General features: G+C 41.4%; 1 protein-coding gene across 2 annotated transcripts in view; it reads left to right on the forward strand.

Annotated features, from left to right (window-relative positions):
- MAP2 (microtubule associated protein 2) overlaps window positions 1-19,577 on the forward strand; it is a 222,979-nt gene that overhangs the window by 20,028 nt on the left and 183,374 nt on the right. The gene's annotated exons all lie outside the window — the stretch shown is intronic.

Genomic DNA, 19,577 nt, shown 5'->3' on the forward strand with positions numbered 1-19,577 from the left:
GAGGCTCCCTTTGTGCATTTCTTTGTTAGCTCTCTATGATGTGCTGATATATAAGGACTTTACATTGAACCTCTGTCGGGGCAGATGGGCCCAAAACTCCTCGGCACTCTCTGTGGAGGAAAAAAACACTAAAAAAATACCAGCTACAAGTTCTACTCCAGGAGTCCTGGCAAATGGTGACTTAGCATGACACAAAAATGCTCATGGGTCAGAATAACTGCTGACATGGTGCCTTGTAGATAACGGGGTTTCTTCTTCCCTCTGTAACTAATGCAGCAAGAGAAATTTTTGTTAATGTTACTTTTCTTTCAAAACAAAAATTTCTACTGTTTTGTAATAAGGGGATATGACTCCCAGTCCCTTGGATTTGTGGTGTCAACTACAGTTTGTATAGTTTGGATTGTAGAACAGCTTTTGAGGATGGGATCCTTTCCGCCAGTTTGAAAAATCTGGGTCTTCAAAGAAAATGAGTGCAAGTGTTTGGTTCTTCTTTGAGTTGATCTGTTGCCTTCCACATGCTTGCAGGTATGGATGTAGGGGCAGAAACTTGTAAGGTTGGTATTTTCAAAAGGATCTGAGTGAAATGCAGTGGATTTCCACCTGGCTGAGGACTCTGTCTGCTCTGAGATGTCCCAGGACCTTGATGAGAGGCACCATTGATGTTGTTGATGGCCTAATTCCCTCCATGCAGTGTAAGACCAAGGAAGATAAAGGTCTTTAGGTCTTGAGTACAAGGACAGTGTTTCTCCTCAAAAAGTTTGTCACTATTTCAGCTCATGAGATGGAATGAAGAAAAAAAGATTTAGTGGTCATAGTTCAGTTTTTATGTTAGTAGAGAGGAAGAGAACACGTGAACTTGTCACTCAGTTTACTCTTCCTCGTGCTCATTCAATTTATTTCCAGCACATTTGCATTGTGTTCACATTATCTAATCACCTTGCATTTAGTTCTTTTCTTTTTCTCCCCCATTTCTCATCTCTGCCATCACTGTGAAAGTAAGCGTCTATAGCAATAGGTTTTGCTGCTCAAAGAGAAAGGAATTCTGTTTAGTAGAAGTTGATTTAATGTCTAAAATTAGACAAGCCCTGGCTTGTGTGCTGGATCAGGTGGCTGTAGTGGTGAAGACCACCTGTCACAGGAGTTTTTTGTTTTGTGCTTGGGAACAAGTATTTTTCTGACAAAGACCAATATGCACCTTTAGGAAATCAGTAGTTATATCTAATGTCTGATGTCAACCAAAGAAATGAACTGAGTGTGCTCAGATATCAGAATATTATTTTTCTGTAGTTAAGGCTATGTTTCCATTATAGGGACTTCCAGTATCTTTAGGGATTTCAAGTTAATAATAACTTGGCAATTAAAAAAAAAATTCTTATTGGATATTGGCTTCAGATATATTGTCCTGAATAGATTTCTTTAACCATATCATAACAAAAATAAATTGTTATATTTCGGTTATATCAGATTACAAAAATTCCTATCCATCTGTCATCTGGGGTTGGATCTCTGAGGTGAGAAGTATCATCTCAATAGGAGAAATTTAGTTTTGCTGTTGCCACCTGAAATCTTACTGTTTAAAGTGCCTGGGTGTTTTTTAAAAGTGTGCTTAACCTTCCTGTAGGTGCAAACAACCCATGTGTCTCCAAATCCTAGCTCTGTGCAGGAAGTGAGGTGCCTGGCCAGTGTTGGTAAGTCCTGGCATGCACCCATCTGCCCCTTAGAGACACAGGTGCATTTAAGGTTGTGTCCCTGCATACCATGGCTTTTATGAAAGCTGGCTTCTTTTCATTCAGGCGTGCCGTGACAGTGCCACGTGGATGCAGATTTGTGGATACAGATCCCGATCCTGCAGTGCGCTCTGTAGAGAGCCATTCAGGTTCCGCTGGGCTCCTTTGGAAAGGAGCAGTTTGCTCTGGGGAGTTGTGCCTCCACCATGGCTCTGCATATGGGATGGCTCTCTGCTTCCCCTTCTTCCTGTGCCTTGAGGAGAACCGATGCCTTGCACAAAACCCAGGCAATCTCCAGGAAGTCATTCCAGTCTGCTTTGCAATAATTCTCTCTTCGAGTGATTTCCTTTTTTTTGGTAAACCAGCAATAGTGTCTGGCATATTGAGTGCACAGTTTACTGAAGGGAAAGCAAATAGGAATTTAATATGAAGAGTTAATTTATGTGTTTCTGTTTTGAAAATGAATTATGCGCTCTTCTGGAAACTGAGTGAAATTGTCCTGGAAGCGCAGAGAAACAGGAATAGCAAACATGCAGCTTGAGATACTGCCCTGTGCAGAGGTGGACCTGGAGACTCCAGAGTGACACTTTGGTGTGGAGTTGCTGAAACAATCCTTTGTAAATAATAGATCTTAGTGTTTGTTTTGCTGTTTTTGTAATAAGTAATTTGTGAATCATAGTTTTCATTATTCATCAAGCCTCAAAGATGGAGAAATAACATTTAATGAATTCATACACCCATATTTTTCCATCAATAACTGAATCAGTTACTGCAGGGCGAGCATCCATTTCCATTTGAGGTGTGTGACCATTCAGTCCTTGGCATCTTTGCTGATGGTGCCACTGGAAGGGCCAGCTGCCTGAATAACGTGACCTGGATTTCTGTCTGTCAGTGGCTGGATTGCACCATCATGGAATTTCATATGGACCATTTGCATGAGGGTTGGGTGGAGCAGCAGAGTGAGCTCTGGGGAAGAGGGGTGCAGAGAGGTGATACTGTGGTACCTTCCAGAATAATGGGTTTGTGTTTGTCCTCTTCTTGGAGCATGCGTGCTCGTGACAGAGGTTAATACTTCAGCCACTGCTGCCCAGCCCTGGCTGAGCCCTCTGTGTTGCAGGTTCCCTCTCCCAACTTGATGAACAGAGTAACTGTGGAGTAGTAACTTTGCTAACTTAGCTTGGTTCAACAAATTCCTGTGAGTAGCTGGACTGACAGCTTGTGGGGAGGCAGCCCCAGTTGGAGACAGTGTGCTTATGATGCCTGGGGAGTAGCAGCTGGAGAGCTACCCATGTGTTTTCTTTTGTAGGCAGGATAGGAAGCTTTGTGTTTTATTTTTTTTTTTTTTTTAGTCTTGCTGTTTAAATCCAGCTCTCTATTTAGAACAAGTGTTTGCAGTTCAGCCTTTGGAAATGCTTGTGGTCAGAGCCATGAGCAGCACTTGCAGGCAGACACCTCAGCTAATACTTGGTTCCTCTTCATTTCTGTGGCAATTTGGGAAGGGAGACTAAAAGACTTGGGAAAACTGGTGGGGATGAGTGGGTGAATCGTAAATGAAATTGATTGGTCCAACCTGTATTGTAGACAGAGCTCTTTCAGGGCTCTGCCCTTGTTGGCAAAGGATTACATGTGTCAGGTGATAGTCAAGGGCATTCACCCCTGCCATAGACCAGGGGGGTTAACTTCTTGTTGGCAGGTTAGGAATTTTTCCTCTAGTTTGTACCCTTTCTTGTTACTAGGTCTTCTCTGCAGACTTAGACTTGACTTGCCCCTGTGCAGGAGATGAGATGCTTCCTGGCAGTAACTGCATAGTTCATGTGTGCAGGCGTGAGCAGTTGTCCTGAAAAGTCTGACACAGTCAGATGGGGTTCTTAGGTTTCACTGTCTGACCAGATGATGCCAGTGATTTGTTAAAGATGTTCTGGATGCTTAACACCTATTTTATTTTTTAGACAGTTGCAGTCACTTAAAGTGAGGCATCAGAAATATCTGAAATGTGCTCCTCTTACAGTCTTTCATTTAGCTGAATGGACAGCATGACACTAGACCAACCTCTCCAGCCATTTAGATACTCTTGCTACATACTCTTGCTACACAGAGACTCAAGTTTGTTTTCAGAACTGGTGAGGGGTTTGCCTTTCACTCGGGCTCAGCTTTCTGAGTCACTTAGCAATGTTTTATTATATTTTCTTCTTGGTAGGGAGTCTCATCACTGGAAGCTCAAATGGTTGCTCTCTTTTGTGTGAGAAGTACAGTCTGTCCCAGCAGGCAGTGTGGATAGACCTGAACTCCACATGTCCCACACTACAGTTCTGGAAAATTCCACAGCAGTGGTATAATGTGTCATTGGGAGCTATTGTGTGGTTTCCTGGTAAGATTTAGCTCTAAGCTGGAGCTTGTACCCGTAAAATAATATGCTTTTGTTGAGATGTAATATGCTGCATCAAGGTGTGTGCAGGTGTGATTTCAAGACAGAGAAAAAGCAGTGAATCTCCAAACACTTTATGATGGGAACAGAAGTCTCATGCAAAGTGAGTTAAGAGCAAAGGTTTAGCAAAGTAAATGAAACTTTCTGGTGGGCATCTTATACCTGTCTGCAGAATTGTTGTGTTTTCATGTCTCAGTTGCTTTCAGAGGGGCTGAAAACGTAAGACTTTGGCTGATGGTACTTTTTAAGAAGTGTGTTGCAGCAGCTCCTGTGTTAATGGCAGAACTGTGAACTCTGCTCCGAGCCACTGAGGATCAGGTGTGAGGTGTTCGCATTAGTGTTGGTGGGTAATGAGGCATGATGTCAGACCAGCTGCTCACCACACTGTACCATACCCGGCTGTGCTCTCAAATCAATCCTAGTGCCACATCTTTCTATTGAAATAATTCCTTACCAGAGGACCTGCAGTATTTGTTTACCTTCTGCATCGAAATGTTTCACCTTTTTCTTTTTGGATTGTTCTCTTTATTGGTTTTTTTTGCTATGGTGTCTCCCTGCTCCACTCCCCTCTTTCCCACAGCGTTGGTTCTTAGGTCCTGTTGAATAGCCACGTGTCCTGTCATTTCCACAGGCTGAGAAACATAGTACACAGCTGGGTGCTGCTGGAAAGAGAGGTCAGAGAGTAATAAGTGATGCACATCAGCCTAAACATGCCAGACAGCCTGGACACCCAAAGAGGATGTTCATGATGTTGTGATGTTTTAACCTAACTATTACAGGGTCTAATTAAGTTTATATTAGTGTCAGCCAGTTTCTATTTTATCTGAATTTGAACTCAGGAGAGGACTCTTCCCCCTCAAACATTGCGTCTTCTTCTTCTCCATGATCTTTAAATCACTTGCCCGAGACTGTTTAAAGACTTGCCTAAAACTGTTGACATCACCAGATGTAGTACATGCCGGCAGACAAGTTGGGTTTATTTGGGGGTGTGTGTTTTTTTTTTTTTTTAATAAATCAGACCAGCCTGATAGTTAGACTTTAAGGGTGGAGAGAGGAAGGCAGTGAGACATCTGTGCTTTTAATCCCCTTATCATTGTTTTAATGGCAGTGGGAGCTAAATGAAGAGTCAGGTTTGCAGGGACGACTAGTGAAAATATGTGTGCATGACTGGGTTTTTGCTGGGCTTAGCTTTGCACTGTGGCACAACTAGTTTTACTTGTGCACATACCACGTGGGTGTGTGTTGGCCAAGACAACCTCCTAACAGAAAACCAAGCCAGTTCCACAGCTGGCAGCAGCAGTGACAGGAAGTCTCCCTTCCTGTGCGGTGGAAGCAGGCTCAGCAGTGTGCAGCAGATGTTGCCCACTGGATGACAGATGTGTTTAAAATCAATTGTAAAACTGGATTGGGGATTTTGCAAATTAAGTTGAACAAGGACTAATGCTATTTAACAGTCTGTGTGCTTTAAGAGTGAACTGTATTTCTGAGGCACTGAAGGTCTGTGAAAGAATAAATACAAAGGCTTGGAGTTCTGCTCTCAGGAATGATATACTGAATTACACCTGGATCATGGAAAGCCTTGGTGTAGTCCTTGTTTTGTGTATGAACTTCATGTGGGTGATTGTATGTAGCTAGTGAAATGGCATGCTGTGTGATGCCTGGAAGTTAGTGAGTTACTTTGGTTGTGTTTCAGACCCTACCTTGGAAGTCATGCAGGTGCCAGCATAGATGAGGCTGCAGCAGCACTGCTTTGCTTTTTTTAAAAAATGTTTTGGTTTTGGAGGCATATGCTGCAGGTACGGGGGGAGGGCTAGGCAAACATCGATGTCTGTAATTTCTGTGAACTGAGAGTTGAAACAGTTTGTACTGGTACGCTTTGAGGTGTTCTCTCAAATAACACCTAAAGTGAAATCAAGCTTCATAAACAGTAACATGCTGGGAAGACCATTTGAAGGTGTAAACAGTGCCTGAAAAGCAGGGCATGTGCTGTAGGGAGTGCACTTCTCACACCCAGGAGACAAGGTGGAATGGTGGTCTGGCACTGTGCCACTAACTCTGTTTATTTTGTCTTTTCAGACGTCTGTTGTTCCTTTTAAATGTTTTAATTGTGTACTTCTAAAATATTGTTTTGATCATTTGGCAGTAAGTGGAAATAAGATGCTGTAATATATTGTGGCTGCCTGAATGGCTGAGTGGCTGCGCCGATGGAAAATGATGGAAGGATCAAGAAATGACTGCTAAGTAGGATATCCCAGCTGTCCCAGGCACTGAGATTGTAGTGTGTGATAGTTAGAGGCAAAAACCCTCTGTGTTTTAGAAAAGCACAGAACAAAAATGTAGCACTTGAATGTGTAAAATATAAGGTAAATACATGCACTTCTAAGAGATATCTTATCTTTCCTCATATTGATTTTCATTTGAGAGTAGAAAGGAAAGCTGTGGTCAGGTTCCCAGTTCTGCAGCGATTGCTCTGAGGAATATCCAGTTCTTCCTGCTGTGTTGTCTGGGTGGGGTGCCCTGCTTTCTCTACATCTATTGCCAACCTGATAGAGATACCATAAAAAAGTTTAGGAGAAGTTATGGCCATCTCAGCCACTATACCATTGTACTGATTTTTTTCCTTTAAGCTGGTGAGGTTTGCTACTGTATTATATACTAAAAATTCTCATAGGAAAAAAACCCTACCAAAGTACTGATATCCTTTCTAGTTTCAAAAAATTAATTTGGGGTAGAGGGCAAGACAGTTGTCAAGCATCTGTTTGTAGTGAATTAAGCGGCATCAACAACAAAGTAAGAACAACAGAAGGAGTGAATAAAATGCCTTTCCCCAGAAGGCTGCTATTTGCAAAGGAAGCTCCTTTAATGGTTTGAATGTAGAATCTCCCATTAAAACTGTGATGTTTGATAAAAGAAATTGCAGGATTTCCATTGGGAAAGCTCGAGATCTAAGGAACAATAATTGCCAGGGACAGTATATAAAGTAGAAAACAGAGATCCTGAAAACTCTAAGCATGTTTGGCTTTTGCATGCAAACAGCAGGCTAAAGGAGAGCTGCAGATCGTGTTCTTTGCTGCATCTGATCTGTGTAATACTGAAATTGTTGGAAATGTTTTCAGAGTTTGTCATGTTGTTATAGGAGCTAATTTAGAGAAGAATCTGAAACATTTGTGTCTGATGGACAAGTGTCAAAAATAGTATTTTAAAATTTATCTAGTAATATAAATTTTCCACTGAACTACTTGCACATTGTTTGCAAGCAGTTTGAAATCCAAAAATCTCAGTCTTTTATATCTGGTCAAAGCAAAACAATCAACCCCGAAAGTTAAGGAGACTTGAGTCAAAATAGGTTTTTGCTGGTTTTATCTAATACACGTTCCCAAGACTTTATCTGTTGTAATGTGCAGACAAGACGTAATTGAAAAAAGAGTGTATATTCCTATGGTAGTTTTTTTGTATAAAATTAGGTTTATCAAAAAAATTCATTCTCCTCTATTTGCTTAAAAGTTTTAAATATGTAAATATGCAGTAAGCCTAAAAAGAGATAATATTTTTATGACAGCTGCTGAGGCAGCCCCATTAATTAGCCATTTTGGTTACAGCAAGAAAGTACTGAGATATTTGGTTTTCTTTTTCCCCATGGCCTGTGTAGAAAAAGGCCATTGTGCACTTTTTCAAAAGGACACTTGCAAGCACAGAAATTGTTTTAAATATAATAATAACCAGAATTATGCCCTTTTTTTGGCTATATTGTTGGAAGAGAACGTGGAAGGTTATATTATTGTGAAATGGACCACAATATGAAAATATTTTATTTCCCCTTGTAACATGCAGTTTGAATGAATAATTCTAGTTATTCTGGTTAATTTTCCTTAGCTGTTGTCTAGTGTTGAATATAATCTGTCTTTTGGAAGTTGCACGTACAATTTATAGGCTCTTCTTCTTCCTGTTGTAAAGCATAATTTGTGAGTGTGAGTGTATGCTTTCCTGCAATATTAGGTAATTTGGAAGTCTTAATTTCTTGGTATGGAGCATCTACTGTAGTAGATGGACAAGGCTCTGGAAACACATGGTGAGGTATTTGCAGTGAGAGAATGAATTCCAATGACATTTTTTGTTGTTTTAAATACCTTAATATGATTAAATGTCACCAGTGCCACATTTTTTTAATTGGAAGATTGCTACTTTGATGAGCTTTAAACTTTTGTAAAAGTATTATCAAGAAAAATTGAAATCTTTTGTTTGTGAGCTGAAGAATAGAATTTCCCACCAAACCCTAGAAGAAAAGCAGATTTAACTTATAATTTTTCACAAAAGCTGCTTAATTCTTCCACCAGTATTGTATGTTACCTCCTGGATCATCCAAGCTAGGTACATGCAAGGAGAAGACTCTCTCTATGCAGCAAAATGTAGCTTTTTTTTCCTTCTTGATTGCAGAAATGTCTTAGATTTTGCTTGATGAATTACAGGTGATCAGAGAATGTGGTTTATAAGACCCAGTTCTAGGTCCTATTTTGGATACAGCTAGACTTGCTACTCTCTTCTAAAGGCACTGAATATTAGAAGGTTTACTTTTTTTTGAGGGGTGATTAGGAATTTGCATTCTGTGGTCTGTACATGCTCCCATGTTTTTGAAAATCTCTCACCTGAAGCTAAGAAGTATAAAGAATTAGCGTAACACATCCCTTGTCTTGGAAAGCAAGAGTAATTTTATCAATTTATTTTCTAATCTGACAAGAAAATAAATCCTCTACTGAAATGAATTCCATATGTGCCATGATTAGCAAACCTTCTCTAAAGAAATCCTTGTTATAGCAGTTAACTGAATAATTCAGATGATTCAGAGGTTAACAGTGATAAAATATATAGGTGAATATTTTGAGTGGAACCAGAATTGGTATGAATGGTGAAAGCAAAGCTGTCCGTTCACACCATCAAAGTCGACAATGGATAGATAAGATGATGAAAAGGATTTTCTTGTATAGGTAAAACATGTAGAAATGAATAAACCCCCAGCTACCACTGGTTCTTTTTTATTTATCCAACATTAATTCTTCAAGGAAAGGACAAATGAAAACGTTCCCTGACGGGGATGGCAAAGTGTGTTCTCTTTGCTTGTCTTGTTTACCTGGTTTAATATTTCATTTGTTGGGAAGTTGTGCTTTGGTTCTGTGCCTTGTCTTAAGGGTAGAACTTGCTGAGTAAATGTGAACGAAAGAAAGCACACTGGCTGTGACCACACAACCAAGTCTCGTGTGCTGAATGTGTTGCTGGTGGTTGTGCTTGCCCACAGCACCACTTAGTTGTGCTGAAGTGATGTTAGACCTGCCATGCTATCGTGATGGCATCCTCTGCTCTGCCTAGGCCAGATAACTCACCTGTGCTTAACGGGATCTGTCCACAGTGCTCAAGTGACTTGCAGGTAAGCTTTCTCTTACTGGGGATGTTCTGGCTTTTGATTCAGCCTTTACCAAATGCTCTCTCTTTAGGGCAGAATTACCCAGTTCTTCAGTTCAGTTACCATTACTGCTGGCATATTTGCCTTTGATCTGGAGGCAGTGCAAAATAGGCCTTAGCCTTAAAGACATCATCAGCTCAATGTACCCTTGCATGTAACCATGACTGCATTGGAGTTGATTGCTGTTTGTTGATTACTGTGTGGTGATTTGCTCTGTTGAATGTTCTTTCTTCCGTGGTCAAGTGCAGAAGGGTTCTATGTGAGATAATTATAGCTGTGCCACGTTATCTGTTGGGCTTTAGCACAGAAATTTTGTCTCTCTAGTGCACACATCCCATGTCTGCCCGAGGGCCATGGATGGCAGGACTCTTGCAGTCAGCTGATGGAGAAAGTAAGTTTTGTATTGAACTATGAGTGTTTTATATCTTGAGTTTTGTACTGTGGAACAGTTGAGATGTCAGTGCTGAGCAGAAATCATGGAGTTCTTGTCTGCTCAGTGGTGATGGTACCCCTCTATTGTTGCTGCCCTTGGCTTTCATCTTCCTCAGACTTCTGGAAGCAGTAGGAAAAAAAAACACCTACCAGGGTGACAGTAGCTGGCCTTGTGCCAGCACACTGCTACAGTTAAGTGGTGCAGGGGAAAGATACTTAAGAATTGCAAGGAGACAGTGGGAAGTCAGAGGAATAGGTGCAGAACAACCTGCTGAGAATGGAAACCTGAGGGAGAAATTCTGTAACACTGGAGTTTGTCCAGGTGGACGATGATAGTTACTTGAGCACTGAGACAGCTCATTTTAACACTGATATTAAGTGGTGTAAACACCCATATTGGGGTTACCTGACAGCACATGTGCTTCCTGATGTGTCCCACGTTTTTATGCAGGGGCCATATATCCTACAGTATTCCTGGGTTCAGTGTGTCTGGGTAAGATCCCACTTTTAGCATATGAAGGGAGGAAGTGGGAAAATCCTTATACTTGGACAGAAGAACATATATTTGCTCTATATAGTTTTCACATAATTCAGCACCCTAAAGATTGTTGCCTGAGTATCCTAGAGAGTGTCTGCCTCAATCTGTCTTGGCCAAAGGTGTCCAGCTACCCACAGCCGGTGTACGTCTCACTAATGTTACTCAAGAAGACTTATGGAGGAACAATAGTAGGAACTGATTTGTCTGCATTTCTGAGAGATTGCAAAATGCTGCACAGTAAATTGCGAGGGGTGAAAGGGAGGACAGCCTGAAACATAAAGCCAGTATAATGCAGACAGAAACTGGAAATTGGGTATGATAGGACTTGCCAGTAAGAGAGGGTAAATTGCTTTCTGGAAAACTGTGTGCTCACTGTATATAGTGGAGAAAAGCTACAGCTGCGAGTGTGAAAGGAGACAGTGAGGCTGCAGAGCTAAGTCAAGTTTTCTACAACTCCTGTGTGTTCTGGGCTCTTTTCAGGAGGGTCAGAATGAGCTACCGGAGACAAAGAGGTTTACCACAGGTGAGCAGCAGAACTGGGTCCCTGGCTCAAATGTCCAGCGACCAGATGGTCAACAGGGGAGTTTCTGGACTCAGCTTCTGCAAATTGAGGTGCCTGTACCTAAATTTAGGGACTGGTGTTGCACCTAGGAAATGATTTATGCTTGCAGTGTGCTCTTGCAGCTTGTACCTTTGTGAACCACATGCAGGTGATTCAGCCTGTAGTTTGACATTGATGCATATGAGGAGTCTGCAGGTATTAGGCTTTGCATAGAAAGGATTTGGCATCTGAAGTCCTTTTCTTGTTGTGCTGTCCTCTGCATTGCTCTGTTAATGATCTTATTGGTGCTTTTTGAAACCTGCAATTACAGTGAGCTGTGTGATTGATGGGAAGCAGCATTAAAGGATTAAACAGTTGAACTAAATATTTTGTGATCCTTGAAGTGTCAACATCAGCATGCATCGGCACACTGCTGATTAGCTTGATTCAGTCTTTGGCAGATAGCACAAGGCGTTTTCCTGAGTTACTGTGCACTTCAGCCACTGCAGCGGGAATCAGTATCAAAGTTACTATGACAGGATTAAAAAACCAGAAATCTCCTTAAAAGTGGGACCATGGCTCCGTGCTTTGCAGGTATAAATTGACATGGCATGAAGGTTCAAATCAGCTGTGCTCTTGGTTTCATCTTGGAGTGGAAGGTGGTCATTCTGATTCAGTAGCAGTCTTGTGCTTATAGGAGCCAGTGCTCAGAAAATGCTTGTAGAACCTTCTATAATTAAATAAGATGTTCAGTTTTTAATATATTTGCTCTTTACATGTTCGTGTCCTGGCTGCCTCTCCTTTTCCATGTGCTTTCCTTTCCTACCTCTCTTAAAAAAAATAGTTTGTGTAATTTCTCTGTGTAAATATGTACGTGCAGACACATACGTACATACGTGCACACCCAAATATTGAGGACCAGAACTTGTGCAGCTTTCATAAACTCTCTGCTCTCTTTTATGAATCCTGAATATAATGACTCCAAGTGGCCTCTGCCTGTGTGGTTAGGTTAACATTGACAGACACCTTCTCTATCTCAAACCAACACATGGGCTAGAGTTTTGACAAGTGTATTCTAACTTATTTCATGCTGCAGCTGTACTTACTTACTCTCAAGTGCTTTCCTTGTACCTTTTGGAAAAAAAAAATAGGCTGTCAAAGACATTATTCCAGAGCCAAAAAGTGTCAGTGGAAATGTTGCATGGGATCCCTTCAGCCCTGTGCTCGGTACGACTTGGGTTTACAAATGGTTATGTGGGAAGACCCGCTGAGGTTAACAGGGCTGAAGTGATGAAGGACTACTTTTCAGAATCACAGCTTGCTATGTCAGTGCCCAGTTTCCTTTTTTTGCTCATAGGAATAGTTGCCACAGCGGTCAACTTAGGGCTGTTGGAGCACTTTTCTGAGTATCTGCTTTGAGTGACCAGTCCCTATTAAATCAAATCCCTCCACTCTGAAAGCCTCTTGAACCTCTGAAAATCTCTGTCTTGAAAAAAAAGCTGGGGGTGAATTATATATGTAGCATTTTGAAATGTACCAAGACAAGCTCTTTGCTCAGCACCTATAATTACAATCAGTGTTCCAATCCTGAATAGAGGGTTTTAAAGATCACATTCAAAGCTACTCATTAATTATGTTACTGTCAGCCCTATTAATAAAGGAAAAAGTGCACTCTTCCTTGGCTGAGATACAAATACAATAGAGATAATGTCACTTCCCAGGGAAGAATTATTTAAAACTAGAGTGATGCCTGTGCCTACTAATTAAAAGTTAATAAATCCGTAAAAAATGGGGTTTCTAAGCCAGATTTGAATGAGTTTGCCGGTTAGTTGTGACTGAGGTCTCTTGGTAAGGCAGACAGAAAACCCTGCTATGTGTCCTTGCCTTCCCCAATTAACCTTTAGAGTGGGTAGTGCTGTTAATGTGCTGTTTCTGGGATGCCACTCTCGTTCATACAGGACCTAGGAGGCCACCAAAGGCTTAGTATTTATATATTTTATTCAGAATTTAAACACTTTGTTTACTTTAAAAGTTTTTTAGATGAATTCCAAGTTCTGTACACTTCCACATGTGTTTCTAGTATGACTGTAGAAATAGATTGAGTGCTAGTCAGCCCTTGCAGCTCAGACAGTGCCTCTTTTGTCATGTTGCAGCACAGAATGTTAGTCAGATTCTTAATGCACTTGACCTCAGTTCCATCTACATGATGTATCACAGACTGAAAAAGCTGTTAAAGGAACCTTTTAACATTGCTGAGGCAAATGGCTCAGTTCAGGAAATACTGGAATAAAGGGTGTTTTGCGCAGTCTTTGTGGCAGCCTTCTGCCTACATATTACAAAGCAGTCTTTAATTATGGGATCACATTATTACTTGTTTCCACAGAACTCCCGCCTCATTAAGTGCATGGTGTGGATGTTGCTCCATTTGGGAACTGCTACTCAGTGTTTTTGCTTTTCCCCGGTATTTTCAGTGCATGTCTTCATTCTTCTGGCTTTATGCAAACTGTGTAAGACTTCTATGAAAATACTGACTTTTCCATATCAACCATTGTTAAATTATCTTGCTGTGTCATGTGTTTAGGAATTTATATTTCTGAAGCCTGCAGTGAAATGGAGGTGCACTCTTACTCTGGAGGTGGAAAAAACTTTCAGCGTCCAAGTAACCCTACTCGTAGGTGTCCAGTGGAAGCTGTTCGGGTTCCCCATGGGATCATCAGCACTCTGCTCTGATCCTCTGGGAGCAGTTTGGGCACAGAGATGGGAGTAGGACACCTGGGCAGAGGCTGGGAAAGAAAGTTTTCTTTCCTGGGATGTTCCACTTTGGCTCTAAGGCCATCCTCCTCACACCTGCTGCTCATCCCCAGTTCTGGTTTTATTACGTTCCTTCAAATTGTGGTACCAGAGGGAGCTGTCCTACTGATACCTTCTTCTTTCCTGGGGCAGCTTTAATTTCTTTAAGAGTGAGGAGCAGCATATTTTTTTTTCAAAAGATACAAGGAAAGACACTGTGGTCATATAATTAAAACCTGTGCATGAGGAAGCTGGAGTTCAAACTGCACAGAAGAGTTAATTCTTTAACTTTTTCATGACTAGAATGGCAGAGCCTTTTTACTTTATTCAAGATTCATATTTATCAAATCAGCCCAATTGAGTGTTTAAAGCTTAGATTACAACAAATTGAATTGATTCATTATTTAATTAAGAAATAAGCTTTCCCAAAGTAATCCTTCGTGTATGGGACACTTAGAAACTCTGCAAGAATTCTCATTGATTTCTGATATGAATGCCTTAAATTGAATTTGATTTTAAAAAGGATTTTAAAAAGGAGTGCCACTTGGCTGCTTGTTTTTTTCATCTCTTTATTATTGATGCTTTGCGTTATATCTCTGATTTGCAGGTTGTTGAAAGTAGCTGCCTACGGTGGTATTTAAGGAGGTTTCTTTAAACTATTAGCCCCTAACTAGTACTGCTTGTGGACTTTCCAAAATTGTGCAGCTGCTGTGAGCCTGTTTGACAAGCACCCTTAGAATCAGCTGAGGCTGTGTGGTGGATGTCATCTGAATTGAGGTCTGTACGTGTTTCCAAAGACTTTATTGGGAACTTGCAGTAAATAACATAATTTCTCTGTGCCTCAGTTACCCTTCTGTGCTGGGGTAACTAATCCTTGGCTGTATTGTACAAGAATTGGGAAGGCAAAGATTGTAGACTGGGAGGTGTTTGGACATCGAAGTAGTAGGAGACTAAGACAGAGGGAGACTTCCTTTAATACTTCCTCTTGAAAAGCTGTGATTGGCAGGGCTCTGTGTGGTAATGTGGTTGTCAGGTGGTGGTCAGTGCTGAAGCTCTAAATTGCTTTGTGGACTCGGGACCAGATGTTGTGAGAGTAACAGGAGAAACACTCAAGGATTTGTTTTGGGAGAGAAGGGGAACATTGTAGTGTCGATTCTCTGGCAGGAGAAGAAAGCAGAGATACTTTTCAAGCGTATTTTCATCACTGCGGAGAAGAGAATAACTCACATTGTGGTTTCCTGAGACAAATGTCCAAGATGGATCCTTAGCTCCTGTGAATCAGTGGCATTTCTTGGCATTTTGGTAGAGCTGTGCTGATCTGTCCCACTTAGGAGTCAGGCTTTTGAGTATGAAATCTCATGGAAGAAGATAAAAGTGTCAGGCAATTCTTTTACTCGCAGAAAGCTTTCAACCATGTGAACTCTAAACATAAGTGTTGATGCCAATAAACTGAAAAATTGTAGGAGCAGATAATAAAAGGATGTGTTTTAATTCTGCTTGTAACTGTGTAGATCCTGTATAAACTTCCTGGAAATCAGAATTGCGATGAGGAAGACATTGCCTATGAATGAGAGGAGAACAATTCAGAATTTGCAGGTTCGTACCAGCAGAAATACCTTGTCATGAGGATAAAGGATTTACTTGAATAAGAGCAGTGGTAGAGCATCTGGGTTTTTGTTGCATATTTTCTTGTCATGTTGGTGCCTTTGCAGTGTTTTGAGTTGCACCTTTGAATATGTGTTCAAGCATTAAAAAATGTGTAACGGGATCAGTCAGAGAACTAAACAGAAACTTTGAGGTTCTGTTGCTGCAGAAATACTGACTGCACAGTGTACTTTTGGTGTGAATTCCTGGCCCTGAAACTGGGAGATTAAGGTTGAAAAGGGTATGTGCTCCTGGAAAACTAGGCTCTCAGCTTCCATTAAATGTGTATCTGCTCCTTTTTTTACAGCAGGGAAGGTGCCCCACAGACCTGTTACGTTACTGCCACTTAGCTCTGTTATGTATGGCTCAATCTAAAATATTCTGGAATTTTTAGAACTCATTAAACTTACCATTTCACTACAAAGTGAGCTTTGACATTTCTGGCTTTTTAAAGAAATGGGAGATTATTCTGTTCTTCTTCCACGCAGACTGTATGAGCAGGCTGCTGTCCCAGTAGGCTTCAAATATGAACCTCAGTTCAAAATGTGAGTTAGCTTAGTTCAGGGCCAAGGCCCCAGAGTACATCCACAGCTGCTGCTCAGCTTCATCACATGCAGGCAGGTGAACAGCCAAAATCTTGGTCCATGCATTATCTGCAGTGGGCAGATCAAAGACAGGTAAATGCACAAGGTTGGAAGATGTTGCAGGAGGTAAAATGCAGACCTTGGTTGTGGAGGCAGGTTCCTCAAGATACCTCTGTCCTGTTTACCTGGTTCTTTTTGACTGTCCAGTGAAGGTAATGTACAGATTCAGAAGGTTCCTAATTTAGTTAGATGAACCTAAATCTCCTTTGCAAGTCTTTCAGACACGTTGAACAACTGCTGGCTTTATAGTTGGAGGATTATCTCCTCTGCTAAGGCATGTCTGTGTGTCAGACAACAGTTAATAGTATGAGGTTGATAGCTCTGACAGAAGAGCTCTGGAAAACTGGCTGTGGAAGCTGGATATCCAGTTGTTCACTTTGCTTTTACTGTGGAGTGTGACTTGCTCCACCTAAGAGTCAGCACAGCAGAGAGGAATGTGGGCTTGCACTGCAGCAATGGTGTGTACCTGGGCTCAGCCTGTGGGGACTCAGCTAAGATGTTGGTGGACGAAGCTCTGTGTGGAAGTATTTCTTTTTGCTGCTTCTGTACCACTTTGAATCAGTGAGTTTCATGGCATTGATTTTGGATGACTTAGAACCTAATGAAATACTTGTAAACTCTCTCAGATCAGTGCTTTCTTGTGGTTAGTCACACAAAATATTGCAAAGAAGTGAGCCTCAACCTGACCCCTCTGAGCACTCATCCAACCCCCTGGAGAGTGCAGCAAGCATGCACTGTCCTTTTCCAGTGTTTGATATACTGTAATGGAAAACTAGATCAGACCAGTTTGACTTGGTTGGTCCTTCACAGAAGTAGATCTGCTGATTTTGGTCATTTAAGTGTCTTTCAGATATTTATAATTAATTCACAGTTTGTTTTGGGAATCTGAGTTAGGCTGACAGGTCTCTAGTTCCCTGTGTGGTTGTCATCCTCTTTCCTTTTTATGGTGGTTGGTGGTTCTCTACTTGCCTCCAGGCAGTGCATTAGGACTTCCCTCATCTCCTGTGAGTTCACAGTGTCAGTGGTTTCACTCATTAGTGTGTGGTTGGTTTGGGTTGGTGTTTTTTTTTTTTTAAGAATAAAACATGTCCCAGCTTTGTTTTGCCATAGATTAGTTTTTGTTTGTAGCTTTATTCCATCTCCAGCACTTGTAGCTTTTCTGCACTTTTTTGGCCTCCCACAAAGCCCTGCTGACCTGTGTGGCATTGCTTAAAATCTTTTTTTCCTTCAAGATTCACTGCCCTTAATCTGCTGTACTTGTTTGTTCTTTCTTTTGAATAGTTGGTGTTGTCATTTCATGATCGCCCTTACCCAATCCATCTCCCACCTTCAGATTTCCAAACAGTTCCTCCCTTTTAGCCAAACCAGCTCCATCTTCTGAAGTGAACCGTACCCAGGGTGTTGGAAGGTGTGTCCAGCTGTGCCAGTGAATATTTTGGATAGGCACAGCTGTCTTCATAGCACATGCCCATCTCTTGGGGCAGGTGTATGCTGAAAGATGGAAAATACTGGGCAACTTTATTTTCCTGTTGGATGTTACTGGAAAGCAGTTAGAGAAGGACCAGAACTGCCAGTGTGACTCCTTGCAGGAGCACAGGCTTCACATAAAAGCTGACAGCGTTAGCAAATGCCACTGTAGTTTCAGGAAAGGGGTTTATAATTTTGTTCAGTATAGGCTTTAAAGACAGCTCCTGGTTTTATTAGCCAGCAAGTATTCAGAAGTCAAAATGCCAACATGTAGCAGTTCTAATCTCATTTTCTCTGAGTCAAACAGTTGGCATGGTACTTTATTAGTGGTCTTTTCCTAAATGTGTCCTGGGTGTTCACCAGAGGCTGCATGAATCAGGGCTGTGATTTGAAAATCTTGCTGTTCCTAAGGCAGAGTTAACTGAGCATAACTAGCAGGAAAGTAAATAGCTGTCTGATGGGGGTTTCATGGCCGTTTTATCTTACTAGCGACAAGTCTCTTCCTCTTTTAGCATGCCCAAAGATAGCAGGATGAGTCTGGAGTCTCTAGAGAGTAAACATTGTGGACCAGGATGTAAAGATGCTGGAAGTTCTGCTTGCTGGAGGTGCCAGCATTGTGTGTGCATGTCCATCATTTGCTCATCAGAAGCTTGAGAAAAGGAATCCTGCTGGTACAGCCCCTACTCATCTCTTGGTTTGGATATGGACTGGGAGCTCCTTGGAGATTGGGAGGTGCTGAATGGGGTTTTGCTCAAGAGGGGAGTATTATGTATGAGTTGTTAGATAGTTGTATTTTGCTGACCATTACTAAGAGTGTCTGGACAAGTAGCATCTTCCTAAAGAATGACAAATCTTTGGTGCATGACTCTCTACCTGGGGGTGGGGCCATAGACAAATCTCCTTTAGCAAGTCTAACCGGCTTAGAGCTGATTTCCTTCTCAGACATATGGAATTAACCAAAGGTAATAGGGACCACGCCTGGCCAGTGTGTTGTAAGAACTGACTTTTCATTTTCTGGTATTGGAAGGAAAGAAGATATAGTTGAACTTGAGTTTTCTTCTGCAGTTCTCCTGCATCTTTATCCTCAGTTATGACAGCAGTGTGCAATAGGGACTTAAGTCTTTTTTTGTGCTTTCAGCAAGTTGCCCCATGCTTAAAAGCAGAAGGTGGGGATGAGGCCCTTGCTTTTTGCTCATGATTCAGCCACTGCTTCCTGTTAACTTTGTCAGGACACTGAATCTGCCTTTCTCTGCCTTTCTTTGAAATAAAATGCTTCATGTCTAAGTTGTATAAAATCAGAGACAAGACTCCCATTGCTTTCAGTGACAACTCCTATGCTCATGGGTACTGTGAGACATAGCGGAGTTCGCTAAAACTACAGAGTATTCCTGCTAGCATTTATCTTCTCCCCATCCTTCTCCTGTCAAGCAATGAGTATTTTAAATAGCTTTGTTGAGCTGTGAGTTTTGTCACTCACATTCTGGCAGAAATTATTTCTGAGAGTGGGTTCATGCTGATTAAGGATGATAGACTGCAAAATGGTCCATTTGCTGGCTGTTGGCTTGAAGCTGGGAAGGGAATTCTGTCCTCCCTCTTTCTTGGGCAATTCAGTGCAATTTGTAAATGCTGATGATTTGTACTTTATAGGTGCTTCTCCCTTGCCTTGCCTTTCCCAGGATTTGCAAAGCAGTAATTAATCCTCATTTATGCTGTTGTGATGATATTATACTCATTGTAAGGTGTGGTTAGTAACTCGAGCACAATGTAGTTAAGGGCTTGCCCCAGGTCTTGCAGTAAAACAGCTGCAGCACCAGAGAATTCTTCTCTGACTACTCAGTATCACTTCCCTGTTGCAGCTTTTCTGTGGTACATGATACTGCATTACCTGATTTTCAGTTTATAGGTCCCATCAGT

Source organism: Neopelma chrysocephalum, unplaced genomic scaffold (genome assembly GCF_003984885.1).
Source record: "Neopelma chrysocephalum unplaced genomic scaffold, ASM398488v2 Primary Assembly neopelma1_44, whole genome shotgun sequence".
Lineage (NCBI taxonomy): Eukaryota > Metazoa > Chordata > Aves > Passeriformes > Pipridae > Neopelma > Neopelma chrysocephalum.